Source organism: Lissotriton helveticus, chromosome 5_2, assembly GCF_964261635.1.
Source record: "Lissotriton helveticus chromosome 5_2, aLisHel1.1, whole genome shotgun sequence".
Lineage (NCBI taxonomy): Eukaryota > Metazoa > Chordata > Amphibia > Caudata > Salamandridae > Lissotriton > Lissotriton helveticus.
The window spans coordinates 16,914,993-16,937,084 of record NC_136066.1 but is presented as its reverse complement, the minus strand read 5'-3'; positions in this window follow the sequence as shown (position 1 = coordinate 16,937,084).

Below are 22,092 nucleotides of genomic sequence, written 5' to 3'. Positions count from 1 at the left end.
TGTTTTATCGGGGACTTAAAATGTCATAGTTGGTGAATATATTGTACATGGATTTTTTAACCACTTGGGAGCTAGTAAACAAACCTCCCCAGTGCTGCGCTGTCCATTATCCGGTGCTGAACTGGACGTCCAGCGGTCGCACGCAGCACTGGGGAGGTAGTGCCCGTGACGACCGTTGGCCGACGGCAGCACTTAAGGGGTTAAAAGCTTGACAATTTAAATGTTAAACTCAATAAAGTAAAATTCTAATTTTGTGTGGTATGCTCACAAAAATACGAGGACATAGTGAAGTGGTTTAAATATCCACTAGAGAGCGCCAGAAGAAAAGAAATCAGTGAGAATTAAAATAATACTGCATTTTGCATTCTGCATTACTACTGCGAGCCACAGGGTGGCGACAGCGACCAGTAGACGTACCGCCATGCTGGGAAGAAACAGTACGTTGCACTTCTTCAAAGGAGCTCACCAGAAGGACAGGAGTCCATCGGATTCTTGTGGTGTCTTTCACCAGCACTTAGCATGGGGCAGCCCAACTGAGCCACAGTCACCTTGAACTAAAGCTGATGGCATTCTGTTTCTACACAGGAGAGAGAAAAAAAACTTTAATAGAGCATCAGCCCAGTCAAGTAGCACACCTCAGGGGTTAGACCTGGGCACAGGTCCTAAAAACAGAAGTGGGGGAACTGATCAAGTTAGGCAATATGGAAGTCTCATCGTGACGTGTGTCATTGTAGCACATGACGTGGCGGAGCTTGACATTGCATGTGGCATCACAGGAAGTGACCTCACTGAAAGTTGCATCACAAGAAGTGACATCAGATTTTAAGACCTCACACATATATGAGTACATTTTAGTGCATTATGGGATTTAACTAATTAGATTTGGCATTGGGGTGGTGCCAAAAAAGTGGTGAATACCCACAGTAAATTCTTGGCCTCAACAAATAATTTTTTTTTAAATACCCTGCCAACAAGATATTGGCAACAAGGGAAGCATGGTAGTAGATCTGTTCTGCTTGATTGGTTGCAAAGCCTGCATTCTATAATATATTATGGGGTTAAGGAATCTGCAGCAGAGGTGCCCAGTAAATCTTGGGAAATAACAATAATAATACGATAACGCTGGAGGTTATCACATTTGTTGGAGATCTGTGTTTTGTGTAGTACCAGATTTGAATCAAAGTAGCATAGAAGATTAAACTGTCTCTGCAAAGCACTTCATGTAACATGCAGACTACTGAGAGAGACAAACACATCTGTCATTCTTACAGTGCATGCAATTACATACAGAGACTAAACAAAGTCAAAAGCTGCCTCTCCCAAGTACCTGCGAAGAGATAACAAGCCGTGTGCCTTTGTTTCTCCTCAGTTGCATTTGCATTTAAGTGTAAAGTTTCAGGCCACCTCCAGTCAGGATACTTGATGAAATGGAGGCCTGATGGCCCCTTAACTTCGACCTTTACCCTTGTGTCAGCTGGAGGTAAAAAGTAGAGCCCACCCCCCAATTGGCTCTTGAAACTGGCTCCAATGAAACTTTCATTGCTGACAAAACGAGTTGACTCTAAGCTCTGTTGAGATGGAAGCCATGTTGACGTAGGTTAGGCTGCCTCTGTGATGGAGCTTGAAGCAAACAGTCATCCAGGTCTGGGAACACCAGTGCACACTCGATGAAGGCATTCAACAAGAGGTGCGAGCACCTTCAGAAGATCTCCTGATGAACTCATCCCAAATGGGAGGACTCAGGACTGCCAGTGGTGACCTTTCCCACAAAACCTCAGATTCTTCTGGTGAGATTTTGTCAGGAGCCCATGCACAGAGCCATCCCTCAAGTCCAAGGCTGCTAATGAAAGGTTCTTCTCTGCCAGTAGAATTATATGTTGCAGCTTCTCCATTTTCTTCACCACCACATCCAATGGCATCAGATCAGTACAGCTGATAACTTGCTATCACCTCCAGCTCCAGAAACACTATTAAGGAAATGTCTCTTCCCTTCTCCTCCTCTTGAACTGGAATGATGGCTTCTTTAAGCGCAATGATCGAGTTTCCTCTTCCAAGGTCTCCTGTTTAGTTACGTATTTCTAAAGCGGAGCAGGATTGATCAGTAAGTTCATAGGAGGGGGTACAAAATCTATCTGCGAACCTTTCTACGCAAGGTTCAGAACCCACTCGTCTAAGGTAGATCTGTCCCAAATGTCCAGGAAGCAACCTCTGACTCCTCCCACTGACCTCCAGGTGTCAGGCACAGACAAGGGCACTATTCTACAGAGGATCTTGGGGCATATTAGCAAGAACCTCGTTAAAATTATCGCCGTTTTAGGGGCAGGAAACTGCTGCTAAAATGGCGTCAATGGGCTTGCTAATATTGGAATTCTATAACGCATGTTAACAAACCTATTATCGCCGTTTTAGCTGCAGTTTCCTGCTGCTAAAACGGCAACAATTTTAACGAGGTTCTTGCTGATGTGCCCCTTTGTTTCTTCTGCTGAAGCCCCCTAGGTTGAGACTTTGAAGCACTCTCAATACTTTTTTGCCTTCTGGACAGTTGCTGGAAAGATGATTTGTATTTTAAACACTCCTGAAGTCCTAGGCTGTAGCCTTCCAAAAGAAGAAGAACGTTTCCTGTCTCTGAAAATATTATGCAACTTGTCCTCTGTGCCAAACAACACGACCCTTTCAAAGGCAATGCTCAGAGGGACGTATTAATCAAAATGTAACGGAGCACAGAAAGTCAACTTGCTGCACTGTGTCACCAGGAAACGACAGGAATGTGCTTATTTATTACAATTCAGCGCAATCCTGCTCTTTCCCAGTGCCAGTGCACAATGTGCTGCCTGCACCAATGCAGGCACCCTTGCATCATAGTGCACGGGTGCCTGCATCGCAAGCCGGCACCCTTGCATCATGGTGCGCGGGTGCCTGCATCGCGAGCAGGCCCCCTTGCATCATAGTGCACGGGTGCCTGCATCGCAAGCAGGCCCCCTTGCATCATAGTGCACGGGTGCCTGCATCGCAAGCAGGCCCCCTTGCATCATGGTGCACGGGTGCCTGCATCGCAAGCAGGCCCCCTTGCATCATGGTGCACGGGTGCCTGCATCGCAAGCAGGCCCCCTTGCATCATGGTGCATGGGTGCCTGCATCGCAAGCAGGCCCCCTTGCATCATAGTGCAAGGGTGCCTGCATCGCAAGCCGGCCACACAAATAAAATCCCCTGAGGCATTTTCCTTTTTTATGCAGCACAGCTAGGGAGAGGAAGTAACAAGGATAAATAAAGATATCTCTCCGCATTACTCCTCCCCCTGGAAGGCGTAGCATTTATGCTCATTCCACGGTCACCAGTAAGGGTAAACCTAGGAATGTGTCAAAATCCATGGGCGTTGCATAGGGACACCCAGGCCACCCCCTTGGAACGCCTTCCTGGGGTAAAGTAACACAACACAGCAATGTGCACTGCATTGTGTCACTCCAGATGTATCACCCCACTCAGGGACATGCCAGGGGGCCTTGCATGGCTGGATAAATCTCATCTTAGGGGTGATGCCTCTTTTGCACCATGTTGCAAGGTGTAAAAGTGATACAACTCCTTGATGAACATGGCTGAGCATGGCTACTCTCTGGGCAGGGGCAGTGTTCCAGTCCATAAAAAACAAATTGGGTCTTACACAACAGAAGCAGCCCAAGCCAGTGAGAAGCACTCAGGGTGAAAAATAAAATCAGATTAGGAACTCCACTTCCTTCTTCATGTTATCAAGCAGATTTGCACACGCTAGCCCTTCTCGAGCTGCTGCCAAGACTTCCTTAAAATAGAAAGGAGTGAATGAGAGGTCTAGGCCCCATGCACACCTGTGCACATAGTCAAAAAAGATCCAGAGTGAACTTTCCAGAGGGCAGAATACACCTTGTTGTTGCAGGATCCTTCGGATATTATTTTCTGCCATGGAGGCTCTAACACAAGAATCGCCAGCACTGAGGAGCATATGGTGACTTATTGTGTGGCCCTACGCCAACACCCATTAAATGAGGCAGCCCAGAGCCTACAAAACCGAGCTGGAAACCCGCTCTGTGTAGTGGTTTTCCTATTTTGTTTCCTGTTTCTGGGAAATAGTTACATTACCCGTACTTCCCTGGTATCAGTCATTATACTTTGAGACAGAGAGAAAAACAAATGCAGAACAATTCTAAGTGTGCCCTGTCCACCCTCCTGGGCTCTATGTAAGGGACACTTGCCCTGTCACCCTCCCAGGCTCTATGTAAGGGAAGCTTGCCCTGTCCACCCTGCTGGGCTCTATGTATGTGAAGCTTGCTCTATCCACCCTCCCGAGCTTTTTGTAAGGGAAGCTTGGCCTGTCCCCCCTCCTGGGCTCTATGTAAGGGAAGCTTGCCTGTCCACCCTCCCATGCTCTATGTAAGGGAAGCTTGCTCTTTCCACCCTCCCGGGCTCTATGTAAGGGAGGCTTGTCCTGTCCAGCCTCCTGGGATCTATGTAAGAAAAGCTTGCCCTATCCACCCTCCTGGGCTCGATGTAAGGGAATCTCACCCTGTCCAGCCTCCTGGGCTCTATGTAAGGGAAGCTTGCTCTATCCAGCTTCCTGAGCACTATGAAAGGGACGCTTGTCCTGTCCACCCTCCTGGGCTCTATGTAAGGAAGCTTGTCCTGTCCACCCTCCTGTGCTCTATGTAAGGGAAGCTAGCCCTATCCACCCTAATGGGCTCAATGTAAGGGAGGCTTGCCCTGTCCACCCTCCTGGGCTCTATGTAAGGAAAGCTTGCCCTGTCCAGCCTCCTGGGCTCTATGTAAGGGAAGCTTGCTCTATCCAGCCTCCTGAGCGCTAAGAAAGGGACGCTTGCCTTGTCCACCCTCCTGGGCTCTATGTAAGGGAAACTTGCCCTGTCCACCCTCTTGGCTATATGTAACGGAAGCTTGCCCTGTACACCCTCCTGGGCTCTATGTAAGGGAAGCTTGCTCTATCCACCCTCCTGAGCTCTATGAAAGGGACGCTTTCCCTGTCCACCCTCCATGGCTCTATGTAAGGGAAGCTTGCCCTGTGTACCCCCTTGGGCTCTATGTATGGGAAGCTTGCTCTTTCCACCCTCCTGGGCTCTATGCAAGGGAATCTTGCTCTATCAACCCTCCTGGGCTCGATGTAAAGGAAGCTGGCCCTGTCCACCCTCCTGGTCTCCATGTAAGGGAAGCTTGCCCTGTCCAGCCACCTAGGCTCTATGTAAGGGAAGCTTGCCCTGTCCACCCTCTTGGCTCTATGTAAGAAAAGCTTGCTCTATCCACCCTCCTGGGCTCTATGTAAGGAATGCTTGCTCTATCCACCCTCCTGGGCTCTATGTAAGGGAAGCGTGCCCTGTCCACCCTCCTGGACTCTATGTAAGGGAAGCTTGCTCTATCCACCCTCCTGGGCTCCATGTAAAGGAAGCTTGTCCTGTCCACCCTCCTGGGCTCTATGTAAGGGAATCTCACCCTGTCCACCCTCCTGGGCTCTATGTACGGGAAGCTTTCTCTATCCAGCCCCCTGAGCGCTATGAAAGGGATGCTTGCCCTGTCCTCTCTCCTGGGCTCTATGTGAGGAAGCTTGCCCTGCACATCATCCTAGGCTCTTTGTAAGGGAAGCTTGCCCTGTCCACCCTCCTGTTCTCTATGTAAGGGAAGCTTGCCCTATCCTCCCTAATGGGCTCAATGAAAAGGAGGCTTGCCCTGTCCACCCTCCTGGGCTCTATGTAAGGGAAGCTTACCCTATCCACCCTCCTGGGCTCTATGTAAGGGACACTTGCCCTCTCCCCCCTCCTGGGCTCTATGTAAGGGAATCTTGGCCTGTCCACCGTCCTGGGATCTATGTAAGGGAAGCTATCCCATCCACCCTCCTGGGCTCTATGTAAGGGGCGCTTGCCCTGTTCCCCCTCCTGGGCTCTATATAAGGGAAGCTTACCCTATCCCTCCTCCTGGGCTCTACGTAAGGGAAGCATACCTTGTCCAAGCTCCTGTGCTCTATGTAAGGGAAGCTATCCCATCCCCCCTCCTGGGCTCTCTGAAAGGGACGCTTGCCCTGTCCACCCTCCTGGGCTCTCTGAAAGGGACGCTTGCCCTGTCCACCCTCTTGGCTCTATGTAAAGGAAGCTTGCCTTGTCCACCCCCTGGGCTCTATGTAAGGGAATCTTGCCCTGTCCACCCTCCTGGGCTCTGCGTAAGGGAAGCTTGCCCTGTCCACCCTCCTGGTTCTATGTAACGGAAGCTTGCCCTGTCCACTCTCCTAGGCTCTATGTAAGGGAATCTTGACCTGTCCACCCTGCTGAGCTCTATGTAAGGAAAGTTTGCTCTATCCTCCCTCCCGGGCTCTATATAAGGGAAGCATGCACTGTCCATCCTCCTGGCTCTATGTAAGGGAAGCTTGCTCTAACCACCCTCTTAGGCTCTATATAAAGGAAGCTTGCCCTGTCCACCCGCCTTGGCTCTATGTAAGGGAAGCTTGCCATGTCCAACCTCCTGGGCTCTTAGTAACGGAAGCTTGCTCTGTCCACCCTCCTGGGATCTATGTAAGTGAAGCTTGCCCTGTCCACACTCCTGTGCTCTGTGTAAGGGGATCTTGCCCTGTCCACCCTCCTGGGCTATATGTAAGGGGCGCGTGCCCTGTCCACCCTCCTGGGATCTATGTAAGTGAATCTTTCCCTGTCCACTCTCCTGGGCTCTATGTAAGGGACGCTTGCCCTGTCCACAATCCTAGGCTCTATTTAAGGGAATCTTGACCTGTACACCATCCTGGGCTCCATGTAAGGGAAGCTTGCTCTATCCACCCTCCTGGGCTCTACATAAGGGAAGCTTGCATTGTCCATCCTCCTGGCTCTATGTAAGGTAATCTTGCCCTTTCCACCCTCCTGGGCTCTATGTAGGGGAAGCTTGCTCTGTCCACCCCCCTAGGCTCTATGTAAAGGAAGCTTGCCCTGTCCACCCTCCTGGGCTCTATGTAAAGAAATCTTGGTCAGTTCACACTCTTGGGCTCTATGTAAAGGATGCTTGCTCTATCCACCCTCCTGGGCTCTATGTAAGGGAAGCTTGCCCTGTCCACCCTCCTGGGCTCTATGTAAGGGAAACTAGCCTTATCCACCCTCCTGGGCTCTATGTAAGGGACGTTTGCCCTGTCCACCCTCCTTGGCTCTAAGTAAGGGAAGCTTGCCCTGTCCCCCCTCCTGGGCTCTATGTAAGGGACGCTTGCCCTGTCCACCCTCCCAGGCTCTATGTAAGGGAAGCTTGCCCTGTCCACCCTCCTGGGCTCTATGTATGTGAAGCTTGCTCTATCCACCCTCCCGAGCTCTATGTAAGGGAAGCTTGGCCTGTCCCCCCTCCTGGGCTCTATGTAAGGGAAGCTTGCCTGTCCACCCTCCCATGCTCTATGTAAGGGAAGCTTGCTATATCCACCCTCCCGGGCTCTATGTAAGGGAGGCTTGTCCTGTCCAGCCTCCTGGGCTCTATGTAAGGGAAGCTTGCCCTATCCACCCTTCTGGGATCTATGTAAGGGACGCTTGCCCTGTCCACCTTCCTGGGCTCTATGTAAGGGAAGCTTGCGCTGTCTACCCTCCTGGGCTCTATTAATGGAAGCTTGCCTTGTCAACCCTCCTGAGCTCTATGTAAGGGAAGCTTGCTCTATCCAACCCTTGGGCTTGATGTAAAGGAAGCTTGCTCTGTCCACCCTCCTGGGCTCTATGTAAGGGAAGCTTGCCCTGTCCACCCTCCTGGGCTCTATGTAAGGGAAACTTGCCCTATCCACCCTCCTGGGCTCTATGTAAGGGACGCTTGCCCTGTCCACCCTCCTTGGCTCTAAGAGAGGGAAGCTTGCCCTGTCCCCCCTCCTGGGCTCTATGTAAGGGACGCTTGCCCTGTCCACCCTCCCAGGCTCTATGTAAGGGAAGCTTGCCCTGTCCACCCTCCTGGGCTCTATGTATGTGAAGCTTGCTCTATCCACCCTCCCGAGCTCTATGTAAGGGAAGCTTGGCCTGTCCCCCCTCCTGGGCTCTATGTAAGGGAAGCTTGCCTGTCCACCCTCCCATGCTCTATGTAAGGGAAGCTTGCTCTATCCACCCTCCCGAGCTCTATGTAAGGGAGGCTTGTCCTGTCCAGCCTCCTGGGCTCTATGTAAGGGAAGCTTGCCCTATCCACCCTTCTGGGATCTATGTAAGGGACGCTTGCCCTGTCCACCTTCCTGGGCTCTATGTAAGGGAAGCTTGCGCTGTCTACCCTCCTGGGCTCTATTAATGGAAGCTTGCCTTGTCAACCCTCCTGAGCTCTATGTAAGGGAAGCTTGCTCTATCCAACCCCTGGGCTCGATGTAAAGGAAGCTTGCTCTGTCCACCCTCCTGGGCTCTATGTAAGGGAAGCTGACCCTGTACAGCTTCCCGGGCTCTATGAAAGGAACGCTTGCCCTGTCCTCCCTCCTGAGCTCTATGTAAGGAAGCTTGCCTTGTCCAGCCTCCCGGGCTCTATGAAAGGAACGCTTGCCCTGTCCAGCCTCCTGAGCTCTATGTAAGGAAGCTTGCCCTGTCCACCCTCCTGGGCTCTATGTAAGGGCTGCTTGCCCTGCCCACCCTCATGGGCTCTATGTAATGGAAGCTTGCCCTATCCAACCTCCTGAGCTCTATGCAAGGGAAGCTTGCTCTATCCACCCCCCTGGGCTCGATTTAAAGGAAGCTTGCTCTGTCCACCCTCCTGGGCTCTATGTAACGAAAGCTGACCCTGTCCAGCCTCCCGGGCTCTATGTAAAGGAAGCATGTCCTGTCCACCCTCCTGGCTCTATGTAATAAAAGCTTCCTCTATCCACCCTCCTGGGCTCAATTTAAGGGCAGCTTGCTCTATCCAACCTCCTGGGCTCTATGTAAGGGAATCTCGCCCTGTCCACCCTCCCGGGCTTGATGTAAAGGAAGCTGAACCTGTCCAGCCTCCCGGGCTCTATGTAAGGGAAGCTTGCCCTGTCCACCCTCCAGGCTCTATGTAGGAAAAGCTTGCCCTGTCCACCCTCCTGGGCTCTATGTAAGGGATGCTTGCTCTATCCACCCTCCTGGGCTCTATGTAAGGGAAGCGTGTCCTGTCCACCCTCCTGGGCTCAATTTAAGGGAGCTTGCTCTATCCACCCTCCTGGGCTCTATGTAAGGGAAGCTTGCCCTGTCCAACCTCCTGGGCTCTATGTAAGGGAATCTCGCCCTGTCCACCCTCCTGGGCTTGATGTAAAGGAAGATTGCTCATTCCACCCTCCTGGGCTCTATGTAAGGGAAGCTGACTCTGGCCTTCTTAGTTCATGTATACATTAACTAGGTTTCTTTTTGACTCTGAAATGAACTGTAAGAAACTGACCTCTTCACCTGAAACTGACCTCGCAAAGCCAATTTCCCTGATCGAACTTTGTCTGAGATTGCCAATCAATGTTCAGGACATCGTTAACTTTTTAGTTTCCTTGCACATGCCTTATCTTGTTCAGCATCTGTTACTGTTTCTTTTTTATGTTTCTTCATAACATGGGTTATGCTTTCAATTATAGGTTTGTCCGGCTTGTGGAGATTGAATTTGGGACGTTCCTAATAATTAACTTTTGGGTTGGGGTTCAGTAAATTGAGTTTTTGCTATGTGATACTTTGTTTGAAAATGTATCTTATTGGCTAGAATTTTGTGCAGTGGGTGTACATTTAGATTGTGAATATTGGGTATAAAAGGAGACGTCTCGCCTTAGTAAAATGAGCAGTCTCCTGAGAATTTACACAGTGATGTATTTCTAGTATCTCTGTTACTAGCTGCAGCTAATAAACTTGGTCTCTGATGCCATCCAGAAGTATTCCGTGTCTTTGAATACCAAGACAGGTGAACTCCAAGATCTTAGGCGTGCCCCTGACGCCGCTAGGTTAAACCCCGGTTCTTCGATTAGTGCCCAACGTGGGGTGACTTCAGCGGTACTGGTCCAAGCCCGAAGATTGTGAGGAGCCCCGTGAGGAAATTCTGGAAGATGGCCGCCACTTCATTGACCCCTGCATGTCGACGTGGACCGAAGGTTTTTTCTGCGAGGCTTCCCCTTTCCGATGGCTGCGAAGGACTGCTGCCCTGACTGTCGCCCTGTCTTGGACCCTATTGTGATGATTTGTAAGGCGAGACGTTAGACGGTCTTCTGGTGGCGTGACAGACATTTTGCTTAAGTATAAGTGGGTCGCTCCCACAACTTTGTTTTGTTTCTTGGTTTTGATTCAGCCATTGCAATAGTCGAAGCCGAGGGGTTCGTATATTTACGAGTGTATCTTTTTTGATAACCACTTGAAGTTTGAAGCAAGACTAGTGAGCTAAAGATGTCTGGTTTTGGCAAAATTAGGAAATGGTTTTGTTGTAGTTGTAATAAGGATTCCCGATTGTAGGACTCGTGTCCGATACCTCCGGTTGGAACTCCAACTTATGAGCTCTATTCAAAGCAAGGTGTGGGTCCTATTACCTTTAATGAAGTATGGGTCCGTTATACAAGGAAAGATGGTGTTTTACGATGGCCCCAACATGGTAGTTTTGAATCAGATGTTTTAGATAACCTAGAAGTTGCGCTATTTAAGAAGAAAGCCCGACCGGCAATGTTTGAATCTTTCCGCCTTTGGCGTAAGAAGCCAAACAGCGAGAAATTAAGCAAGCTAAGAGAGATAGGAAGGAAAGGAATATCTTGGCAATGCAAGCTGCTAGGCAGTTTAAGGAAGTTGAAGAAGATCGTGCGATTGATGTGTCAGATAGACAACATTGCATGGCCATTGACAAATGTTACCCGGCTTTGCTACCTCCCCTTTCAAATGTGACTGAAGACCCTGAAAAGGATCCTTTGATGTCACATTTACTGAGATTACCACCCCCTTATGTGCAGGGTGCTACTGCACCTCCGTTACCTCCAGTTGTTGTACCCCTTGTTGTCGTTCAACCCCCTGCTGTTGTTCAGCCATCTGTTGCTTCACAGGTGGTTCTTCCTCCCGCAGCGCAGCCCACTCCAGGGCCGCCAGCTTTGTCACCAGCCTTGCCTCACACTCCTTTGCCTTACACTCCTTTATCTTCGACTTCTCTTATTTCTGTCCCTACGTCTCTCTTGCCTCAAAACACTTTGTCTCCTGTCCTCATGTCAACTTCTTCTCCTTCTGCTCGGCAACGAATGACTGAGACTGTCACTAGTCTTTTGTCTCTTTTCTTTGGGTCACTGAATATGACCCCTGTTTCTGAACGTAAGCAGAGACGTAGTCAGCTTTCTGGTCCCGAAGAGCGGGCAGTGTTAGATCTCCTTGCTCGTAGATGGGTTACGAATCCCTCCAAGTACGGTCCACAAGTGGTTATGGATATCTTCCTACAATGGGAGGCACCAAAACAAAGGTATGTTTTTGATGTCATGTGTACCTTCCTTCGTCAGGAGTGGGAAGATAATGAGTTGGGTTCAATTCCACTGGAATTGATTAATGTTCAGTCTGAAGGAACGATAGTGGGTTCCGATGTTGAGGAAGCGGTAGAGACACTACTCACTTTTAGGTCTAGACTTCCACCTCAGTTATTGTTCGAACCTGACCCTTCTGTTAGGAGAAAAGTGAAGCAGTATCCTATGAGAGAGGTTCCCCCTGTATGGAGAGAGGCAGTTGTGGCTGATGCCGCTCATGGTATTGCGGCTGCACCGGCTCATTTTCAGCGAGTGTGGGTGCATGTCCCTTGGAAGAGAGCTGAGGTCCTGGCTCTTAAGCAGACCTTGCCTGAACCCCGTAAAAATCCAGCTTGTTATTACAAGGAGTTGTCTCAGACAGTTGATGCGTGTGTTATGAATTTAGCTGACATAGATATGTTGATGGGTAATGTTGTTCCTCAACCCTTGTGGGTGAAGATCCGTCACGAGGATCACGTGCCAGAGTTAGGAGATACGTGGGTAAATATTACTGCTGCAGATGGTCGGCAGGTAGGAGGTGCCAAACCTGAACCCTTAGTTGCAGAACTACCTGGTAGGATTATTAATTTAATGAAAACAATATGCCTCCTTTGCGGGTGAATTGGGACAAGTTACCAGCATGCAAACAAAAGAAAGATGAGAGTGTGTCTGATTTCTTTACTAGGTTTGAAGAAACATTCATTGATTATAGTGGTCAGGACATGAGTACAGAAGGTGGTCAGAGGTTGTTTGTAGATAAGTTTGTTTTTAATTTACTTCCTGAACTTTCTAATAAGTTAAAGGACTCTGAGAGTTCGTGGGCTGTTTCTTCTTCGGCCCAGATATTGGCTACTGCACAATACTATGAGAATAGAGATAAAGATGAGAAGGATAAAGTAGAGAAGAAGACTAGAGAATTAAAAACGAAAGTTCTTCTGCAGCAGGCTTATCCGCCTCACCCTAATCAGCGTTAGTTTCAGCAACCCCCACAGTTTCAGAAACTGTTGCAGAAGCCTGAGTCTTTTGCTTCGCGACTCCCGCTAGGCCCTAATCAGTATGCAATTTGTAAAGAGGAAGGTCACTTCAAGAATAGTTGCCCGATCTTGGTACATCGTGTGAATGGTATGTCTGGTCTGAGAGGTTGTGGTGGATAACAACAAGTACCTAGGGGTAGGGGACGTGGTACGTTTCCCCAGAATGAACATTCCTTTTCCCCTCAGAATTTTATAAATTATTTTGACCAACAGAATGTTCCGACCGTCCAGTCCGCTCAGTACTACACTGATGATTATTATATTGGAAGTGAGAGTGCTGGTTTTAATGATAGTTAGGACAGCCATGGACAAAGGGAGGGAGTAGTGTCAGTTCCAGTAGACCAGAGTGGACCTTACGTTGAAGTGATTACATCAGGTGTGGCAGAACCTTTTCTTTTGGATACTGGTGCAGCAAAGAGTTCTATCATGCACTATAAACTCACTGGTGCACCCTTGTCTGGCTTGACTAATGTTTCAGTAGGATTTTCTGGCGCCCCAGTTCGTAACCCTGGTTTCTCGTCCTTTGCCCCTTTCTATTGGTCCTTGTGAATTGGAAGCTCCCCTTATTCTAACGACTGGCTGTGGCGAGAATTTGTTGGGTTTGGACTCCACGCCAGGGAGCTATGCTCCGAGATATTGATGCATATAATGCTATCCCTAAGGATGAAGTACAGGCTTATGTTGGTTGGAACGTGACTGGATATAGTACCAGCTTGACAGAGAAGGAGAGACGAAAAAGGTCTCCCCCTATTTGGATTGTACCCCACAGAGGCCATTTTTCTTTGCAAGGTACTGGTCAGAATCCAAAAGCTCAGCTAGGTAAGAGTGTGTGTGCTCAAACATATGTCTATTCATCCTGGACTTCTCCACCGTTTGTGCCAGCTAAAGGCACATAATTTGTTGTCATGACAGAGCCTACACATGGTTGCCACCTGATTTTTCAGGAACATGTTATGTGGCGTTTTTGCTTCCCCCTACATACACTACTGCTTCAGACTACCATAGAACGAGATATGGTAGAGGTGTCTTCAATAAGGAAGATACTGCAGCACACAAAGTGTTAAAGTCCCCAGAGTCAAGCGTAAGAAATGGGGCGGCCTAAGATTCTCGTTTCTAGCTCCATCTCTCTGGAACGCCCTTCCCCTGGACATAATGTCGGCCTCGCTCTACACCTGCTTCAGATCCCTCCTCAAGACTCACCTTTTTCGCTTTGCGTACAATTAAAATCCAAATACCCTCCTCTCTTCTGGTCCCTCTTACCCCTCTTTGTCCCCACCCTGCTCCTGCCCTTTTCTTTTCCCTCTCACTGTCCAGTCAGGCGTCCTCTGTCCTTTTGCCTTAGCGCCAAGAAACTGTACAGTGTATGCTGCGCTTTACAAATGTCTTTCACATCACATCACATCACACACTAAGTAGGAGATTTCTTCAAGGGCTTCTTGCTCTTTTGGGGTCCTATGATTAATAGCAGGCATATTCGACAGCTTGTCCGCGTTGTTGAAGCTACTATTAAAGAGACAGCAGGTGCTCTTAGTAATGTTACAGCTGAGCTTCAAGCGGACCACCTTATGACTTTGCAGAATCGTATGGTATTAGACATCATACTTGCAGATCGAGGAGGAGTATGCAAATTGATTGGATCCAGTTGCTGTGTTTACATACCAGGTAATGCCCCTACAGTGTACCAAGCCATCTCTAGGTTGCATAAGATCTCTGAGTCTATCCATGTAGACGAAGGAGACTGATCATTGACGGGATGGTTTTGGGGACTGCTGTCCAAATGGGGATGGAAGATTCTGACATTCCTTGGTATGGTTTTAGCCATCCTTTTCTCTTGTTGTCTTTGCATCCAGTGTGGTCCCGCCATTTGTAGTCTTTGTGCTACTATGTGTGTTCGGAGATCTATCCCGAGAGAAGTAGAGAATAATAAAATGATGCTACAGCAACACTTTGATGACCTAATGAATATCGATATAGACCTAGATTCAGATTAACATGAGTCTTAGGTTATTGCCTATGTAATGGCAAAAGGAGGATCTGAGGTTCTGTAATTCTCGAGTCTGACTCCATTTTGTTCTGTGCCACCATTTTGTGTTGCCCTCACGTAGGCCTGTAAAGGTAGCCTGGCGAACAAAGTGGCCTGGCCTTCTTAGTTCATTTATACTTTAACTAGGTTTCTTTTTGACTCTAAAATGAACTGTAAGAAACTGACCTCTTCACCTGAAACTGATCTCTCAAAGCCAATTTCCCTGATCGATCTTTGTCTGAGATTGCCAATCAATGTTCAGGACATCGTTAACTTTTTAGTTTCCTTGCACATGCCTTATCTTGTTCAGCATCTGTTACTGGTTCTTTTTTATGTTTCTTCATTACATGGGTTCTGCTTTCAATTATAGGTTTGTCCGGCTTGTGGAGATTGAATTTGGGACATTCCTAATAATTAACTGTTGGGTTGGGATACTGTAAATTGAGTTTTTGCTCTGTGATACTTTGTTTGAAAATGTATCTTATTGGCTAGAATTTTGTGCAGTGGGTGTACATTTATAATGTGAATATTGGGTATAAAAGGAGACGTCGCGACTTAGTAAAATGAGCAGTCTCCTGAGAATTTGCACCGTGATGTATTTCTAGGATCACTGTTACTAGCTGCAGCTAATAAACTTGGTCTCTGCCGCCATCCAGAAGTATTCCGTGTCTATGAATACCAAGACAGGTGAACTCGAAGATCTTAGGCGTGCCCCTGACGCCGCTGGGTTAAACCCCGGTTCTTCAAAGGGAAGCTTGCCCTGCCCACCCTCCAGGCTCTATGTAAGAAAAGCTTCCCTGTCCACCCTCCTGGGCTCGATGTAAGGGAATCTCGCCCTGTCCAGCCTCCTGGGCTCTATGTAAGGGAAGCTTGCTCTATCCAGCTTCCTGAGCACTATGAAAGGGACGCTTGTCCTGTCCACCATCCTGGGCTCTATGTAAGGAAGCTTGTCCTGTCCACCCTCCTGTGCTCTATGTAAGGGAAGCTAGCCCTATCCACCCTAATGGGCTCAATGTAAGGGAGGCTTGCCCTGTCCACCCTCCTGGGCTCTATGTAAGGAAAGCTTGCCCTGTCCAGCCTCCTGGGCTCTATGTAAGGGAAGCTTGCTCTATCCAGCCTCCTGAGCGCTATGAAAGGGACGCTTGCCTTGTCCACCCTCCTGGGCTCTATGTAAGGGAAGCTTGCACTTTTCCACAATCCTGGGCTCTATGTAAGGGAAACTTGCCCTGTCCACCCTCTTGGCTATATGTAACGGAAGCTTGCCCTGTACACCCTCCTGGGCTCTATGTAAGGGAAGCTTGCTCTATCCACCCTCCTGAGCTCTATGAAAGGGACGCTTTCCCTGTCCACCCTCCATGGCTCTATGTAAGAGAAGCTTGCCCTGTGTACCCCCTTGGGCTCTCTGTATGGGAAGCTTGCTCTTTCCACCCTCCTGGGCTCTATGCAAGGGAAACTTGCTCTATCAACCCTCCTGGGCTCGATGTAAAGGAAGCTGGCTCTGTCCACCCTCCTGGTCTCCATGTAAGGGAAGCTTGCCCTGTCCAGCCACCTAGGCTCTATGTAAGGGAAGCTTGCCCTGTCCACCCTCTTGGCTCTATGTAAGAAAAGCTTGCTCTATCCACCCTCCTGGGCTCTATGTAAGGGATGCGTGCCCTGTCCACCCTCCTGGACTCTATGTAAGGGAAGCTTGCTCTATCCACCCTCCTGGGCTCCATGTAAAGGAAGCTTGTCCTGTCCACCCTCCTGGGCTCTATGTAAGGGAATCTCACCCTGTCCACCCTCCTGGGCTCTATGTACGGGAAGCTTTCTCTATCCAGCCCCCTGAGCGCCATGAAAGGGATGCTTGCCCTGTCCTCTCTCCTGGGCTCTATGTGAGGAAGCTTGCCCTGCACATCATCCTAGGCTCTATGTAAGGGAAGCTTGCCCTGTCCACCCTCCTGTTCTCTATGTAAGGGAAGCTTGCCCTATCCTCCCTAATGGGCTCAATGAAAAGGAGGCTTGCCCTGTCCACCCTCCTGGGCTCTATGTAAGGGAAGCTTACCCTATCCACCCTCCTGGGCTCTATGTAAGGGACACTTGCCCTCTCCCCCCTCCTGGGCTCTATGTAAGGGAATCTTGGCCTGTCCACCGTCCTGGGATCTATGTAAGGGAAGCTATCCCATCCACCCTCCTGGGCTCTATGTAAGGGGCGCTTGCCCTGTTCCCCCTCCTGGGCTCTATGTAAGGGAAGCTTACCCTATCCCTCCTCCTGGGCTCTATGTAAGGGAAGCATACCTTGTCCAAGCTCCTGTGCTCTATGTATGGGAAGCTTGCCCAGTCCCCCCTCCTGGGCTCTCTGAAAGGGACGCTTGCCCTGTCCACCCTCCTGGGCTCTCTGAAAGGGACGCTTGCCCTGTCCACCCTCTTGGCTCTATGTAAAGGAAGCTTGCCCTGTCCACCCCCTGGGATCTATGTAAGGGAATCTTGCCCTGTCCACCCTCCTGGGCTCTGCGTAAGGGAAGCTTGCCCTGTCCACCCTCCTGGTTCTATGTAACGGAAGCTTGCCCTGTCCACTCTCCTAGGCTCTATGTAAGGGAACCTTGACCTGTCCACCCTGCTGAGCTCTATGTAAGGAAAGTTTGCTCTATCCTCCCTCCCGGGCTCTATATAAGGGAAGCATGCACTGTCCATCCTCCTGGCTCTATGTAAGGGAAGCTTGCTCTAACGACCCTCTTAGGCTCTATGTAAAGGAAGCTTGCCCTGTCCACCCGCTTTGGCTCTATGTAAGGGAAGCTTGCCATGTCCAACCTCCTGGGCTCTTAGTAATGGAAGCTTGCTCTGTCCACCCTCCTGGGATCTATGTAAGTGAAGCTTGCCCTGTCCACCCTCCTGTGCTCTGTGTAAGGGAATCTTGCCCTGTCCACCCTCCTGGGCTCTATGTAAGGGGCGCGTGCCCTGTCCACCCTCCTGGGATCTATGTAAGTGAATCTTTCCCTGTCCACTCTCCTGGGCTTTATGTAAGGGACGCTTGCCCTGTCCACAATCCTAGGCTCTATTTAAGGGAATCTTGACCTGTACACCATCCTGGGCTCCATGTAAGGGAAGCTTGCTCTATCCACCCTCCTGGGCTCTACATAAGGGAAGCTTGCATTGTCCATCCTCCTGGCTCTATATAAGGTAATCTTGCCCTTTCCACCCTCCTGGGCTCTATGTAGGGGAAGCTTGCTCTGTCCACCCCCCTAGGCTCTATGTAAAGGAAGCTTGCCCTGTCCACCCTCCTGGGCTCTATGTAAAGAAATCTTGGTCAGTTCACACTCTTGGGCTCTATGTAAAGGATGCTTGCTCTATCCACCCTCCTGGGCTCTATGTAAGGGAAGCTTGCCCTGTCCACCCTCCTGGGCTCTATGTAAGGGAAACTTGCCCTATCCACCCTCCTGGGCTCTATGTGAAGGGACGCTTGCCCTGTCCACCCTCCTTGGCTCTAAGTAAGGGAAGCTTGCCCTGTCCCCCCTCCTGGGCTCTATGTAAGGGACGCTTGCCCTGTCCACCCTCCTGGGCTCTTTGTAAGGGATGCTTGCCCTGTCCACCCTCCTGGCTCTATGCAAGGGACGCTTGCCCTGTCCACCCTCCTGGGCTCTACGTAAGGGAAGCTTGCCCTGTCCACCCTCCTGGCTCTATGCAAGGGACGCTTGCCCTGTCCACCCTCCTAGGCTCTACGTATGGGAAGCTTGCCCTGTCCACCCTCCTGGCTCTATGCAAGGGAAGTTTGCCCTGCCCCACCTCCTGGGCTCTATGTAAGGGAAGATTGCTCTATCCGCCCTCCTGGGCTCTTTGTAAGGGAAGCTTGTCCTGCCCCCCCTCCTGGGCTCTATGTATGGGAAGCTTGCCCTGTCCACTCTCCTGGGCTCTATGTAAGGGAATCTTGCCCTGTCCATCCTCCTGGGCTCTATGTAAGGGAATCTTGCCCTGTCCACCCTCCTGGGCTCTATGTAAGTGACGCGTGCCCTGTCCACCCTCCTGGGATCTTTGTAAGTGAATCTTCCCCTGTCCACTCTCCTGGGCTCTATGTAAGGGATGCTTGCCCTGTCCACACTCCTAGGCTCTATTCAAGGGAATCCTGCCCTGTCCACCCTCCTGACTCTATGTAAGAGAATCTTGCTCTTTCCACCTTCCTGGGCTCTATGTAGGGGAAGCTTGCCCTGTCCACCCCCCTGGGCTCTATGTAAAGGAAGCTTGTCCTGTTCACCCTCCTGGGCTCTATGTAAGGGATGCTTGCTCTATCCACCCTCCTGGGCTCTATGTAAGGGATGCTTGCCCTGTCCACCCTCCTTGGCTCTATGTAAGGGACGCTTGCCCTGTCCCCCCTCCTGGGCTCTATGTAAGGGACGCTTGCCCTGTCCACCCTCCTGGGCTCTATGTAAGGGATGCTTGCCCTGTCCACCCTCCTGGGCTCTATGTAAGGGAAGCTTGCCCTGTCACCCCTCCTGAGCTCTATGTAAGGGACGCTTGCCCTGTCCCCCCTCCTGGGCTCTATGTAAGGGAAGGATGTGAAGATCGGCTTCTGTTCAGACCAGCAAGGTCTGAGGGGCTTCCTTTTTGCAGGAAAGCAGGAGCAATCTCAGAGCAACCAGGTAAGCAGCGTTGTTTCATAATGGAGTCTTCAAGAGGGCCACTAGCCCAGCTAGAGCACCATCTCACATAAAACCAAGCACTCTGCCTCCAGGATTGTTAAGGCCTGACATAGGAGTGACTTATTGGTATATATGTGTCTATATATAATGGTAGGTATAGGAATACTGTACCTAAGCAAGGGGTGATTACACCACCTTGCCCCAGCTGAGTGATCAGCCCGTTGTGTCAATTTGGATGGCCAGCCAGGGGTGGCATGAGACATGCTGCAGCCCCTGGTAGGCCTTGGATACACCTATGCCCTGGGTACCTATGGTACACTGTACAGGGGCTCACAAAAAGTTGGGGTGACCATATAGTCAGATATCCACCTTCCTACAGGGTGGAGCTTACATATAATTTACCTGCGTGTTTTCTGCCTGTGAGGCAGGATGGCCTCAAAGCGTAATGACTGTGAGGAGGATGACTAAGAGGAATGAAGATTATCAGTAAATAATCCAGGGCATATTACCAACAACTAGCGATATTTATGATAATTGCCCAGCGTCGCAAAAAAAATTCGGAGTGAATTAGATGCAACCATGTGAAAACTCACCATCCCTTCAATAATGCCGTACTGAAAGAGCCAAATGTCCAGAACGGTACTAAGATTTTAAATACGCCTGCAGAAAAGTGAAAAATGAATAATCCCTATTATTACTACTTAAATAAACATATATAAGGTCCGTATTTTGCTTGCGAGAAATGTGGGGGCCATAAACGTACCAGTTCATAACGATGCAGAAGCGCTCCACCCGGCAACAACACGCCCTCTGTGAAGAGGAAGGGAGTATCTTCACCTCATTTCACAGGTAAAGCTTTGGGTGCTGTAAATCACTGCCGATGAGTGTGTGAAAGATGGTTGATTTGCTGAATGCACGGCTACACTCAAATGATTTCAGTAAAGACTGATTGTCTTTCTAACATTGCCACTATGAAAACAAATACATGGCAAGGAGGAAAAAAATAACCTTCCTAGAAATGTCAAAAACGCCACTTTCACATCTCTGAACGCAGCATCCAACCAGACTTTAAAAGGACAGGATGGGCCCCTATACCATGCCTGGATTACATCCACACTGCCACATCCCGTTTATGAGTAGTTTAAAACTATCATTATGTAAATCCATCCTGCTCCCGGTGACTGCTGTGTGCCCTCCTTTCACGGCACTTTATCCATTGATGTAAAATGGAGGCGCTGCGTCTGAGGCATGTTAACAATTGACACTGATTACCACTAATCAGCCCCTGTGGAGCTTTCAACACCCAATGTCGCAGGCACTTTTGTAAAAAGTGCGGCCTTTTTACAAAAGTGCAGATTTCGCAATTATTTTGCAAATCGCAAAATCCTGGAGGGTCTGATTGAATGTATTGCATCAGTGCTGAGAAGTGCAGGTACTATCCCCATTAAATGTATTGCATTATTATTATTATTATTAGTATTATTATTATTATTATTATTATGCTTTCTTATATAGCGCTCGATTACCCGTAGGCATCTCGGCGCTTGCCTTGGGAACCCGTCCTGGCTTTTCCCTGTGAGATACCCGTACTGGGCATCCCCAAGGTGAAAGCCAGGCGGTAGTGAGACAAAATATCGAAATTAAAATATCGATATACAATAATATCGATGTTTTAATTTCGATGGTATAGAATATCGATGTCCAAAATATCGACAGACAGAATATCGTTTTTTTAAGGTATGTATGTTACTAATATCGAAATTTACTAATATCGAAATTTTGTTTAGTGTTATGTATTTTATTAAGTTGTTTATATGTTTGTTAAATATGTTTTGTAATGTATGTTTGAAAATTAGTAATTTTGTTTATATTTTGCGTTTTAGTATCAGAGCGGGTTGTGGGTTTATAGGGGAATAGGGTGGGAAGTAATTTAATAATAATTAATTAATTAATATATTTTTGTAAATATTTTTAATTAATAATTAATTGGTAATTAATTAATATTAATTAGTTAATTAATTAATTAGAGTTAATGTTTTAATATTCATTAATTGGTAATTAAATAATATTAATTATTTAATTAAATTAATTAGAGTTAATGTGCTAATATATTTAAATTGTTTGTTATTGTTAATTAGTAATTAATTGGTAATTAATAATTAATTGGTCATTAATAATTATTAAGTGATTACATGATGTGATTTATTTATGTGTAGTGGTTTGTGTGTTTATAGGGGGATAGGGTGTGATATAATTAAATGTAATTAATTAAAGAGATTGTATTTATTTATTGGTATTTATTAATTAATTAGTAATTAATATGTGTTAATTAGTTCATTTATAATTACATCAATTTAGTAATATTATTTGTTATTAATAGATTAATTTAAATTTATATTAATTGGTTTTTTTTGTATGTGTAGTATGTTGTGTGTTAAAGGGGGAGTAGTGTGGGAAGTAATTTTTACCCCCATGCTATCCAACGCTTTCCCTACTGTTGCACCCTCTGGAGTGGGAATAGTAATTTAAACCCCTACGCTATCCAACGCTTTCCCTACTGTTGCACTCTCTGGAGTGGGAATAGTAATTTAAACCCCTACGCTATCCAACGCTTTCCCTACTGTTGCACTCTCTGGAGTGGGAATAGTAATTTTTACCCCTACGCTATCCAACGCTTTTCCTACTGTTGCACCCTTTGGAGTGGGAATAGTAATTCTTACACCTACGCTATCCAATGCTTTCCCTACTGTTGCACCCTTTGGAGAGGGAATAGTAATTTTTACCCCTATGCTTTCCAACGCTTTCCCTACTGTTGCACCCTCTGGAGTGGGAATAGTAATTTTTACCCCTACGCTATCCAACGCTTTTCCTACTGTTACACCCTCTGGAGTGGGAATAGTAATTTTTATCCCTAAACTATCCAACGCTTTCCCTACTGTTGCACCCTCTGGAGTGGGAATAGTAATTTTTACCCCTACGCTATCCAACGCTTTCCCTACTGTTGCACCCTCTGGAGTGGGAAT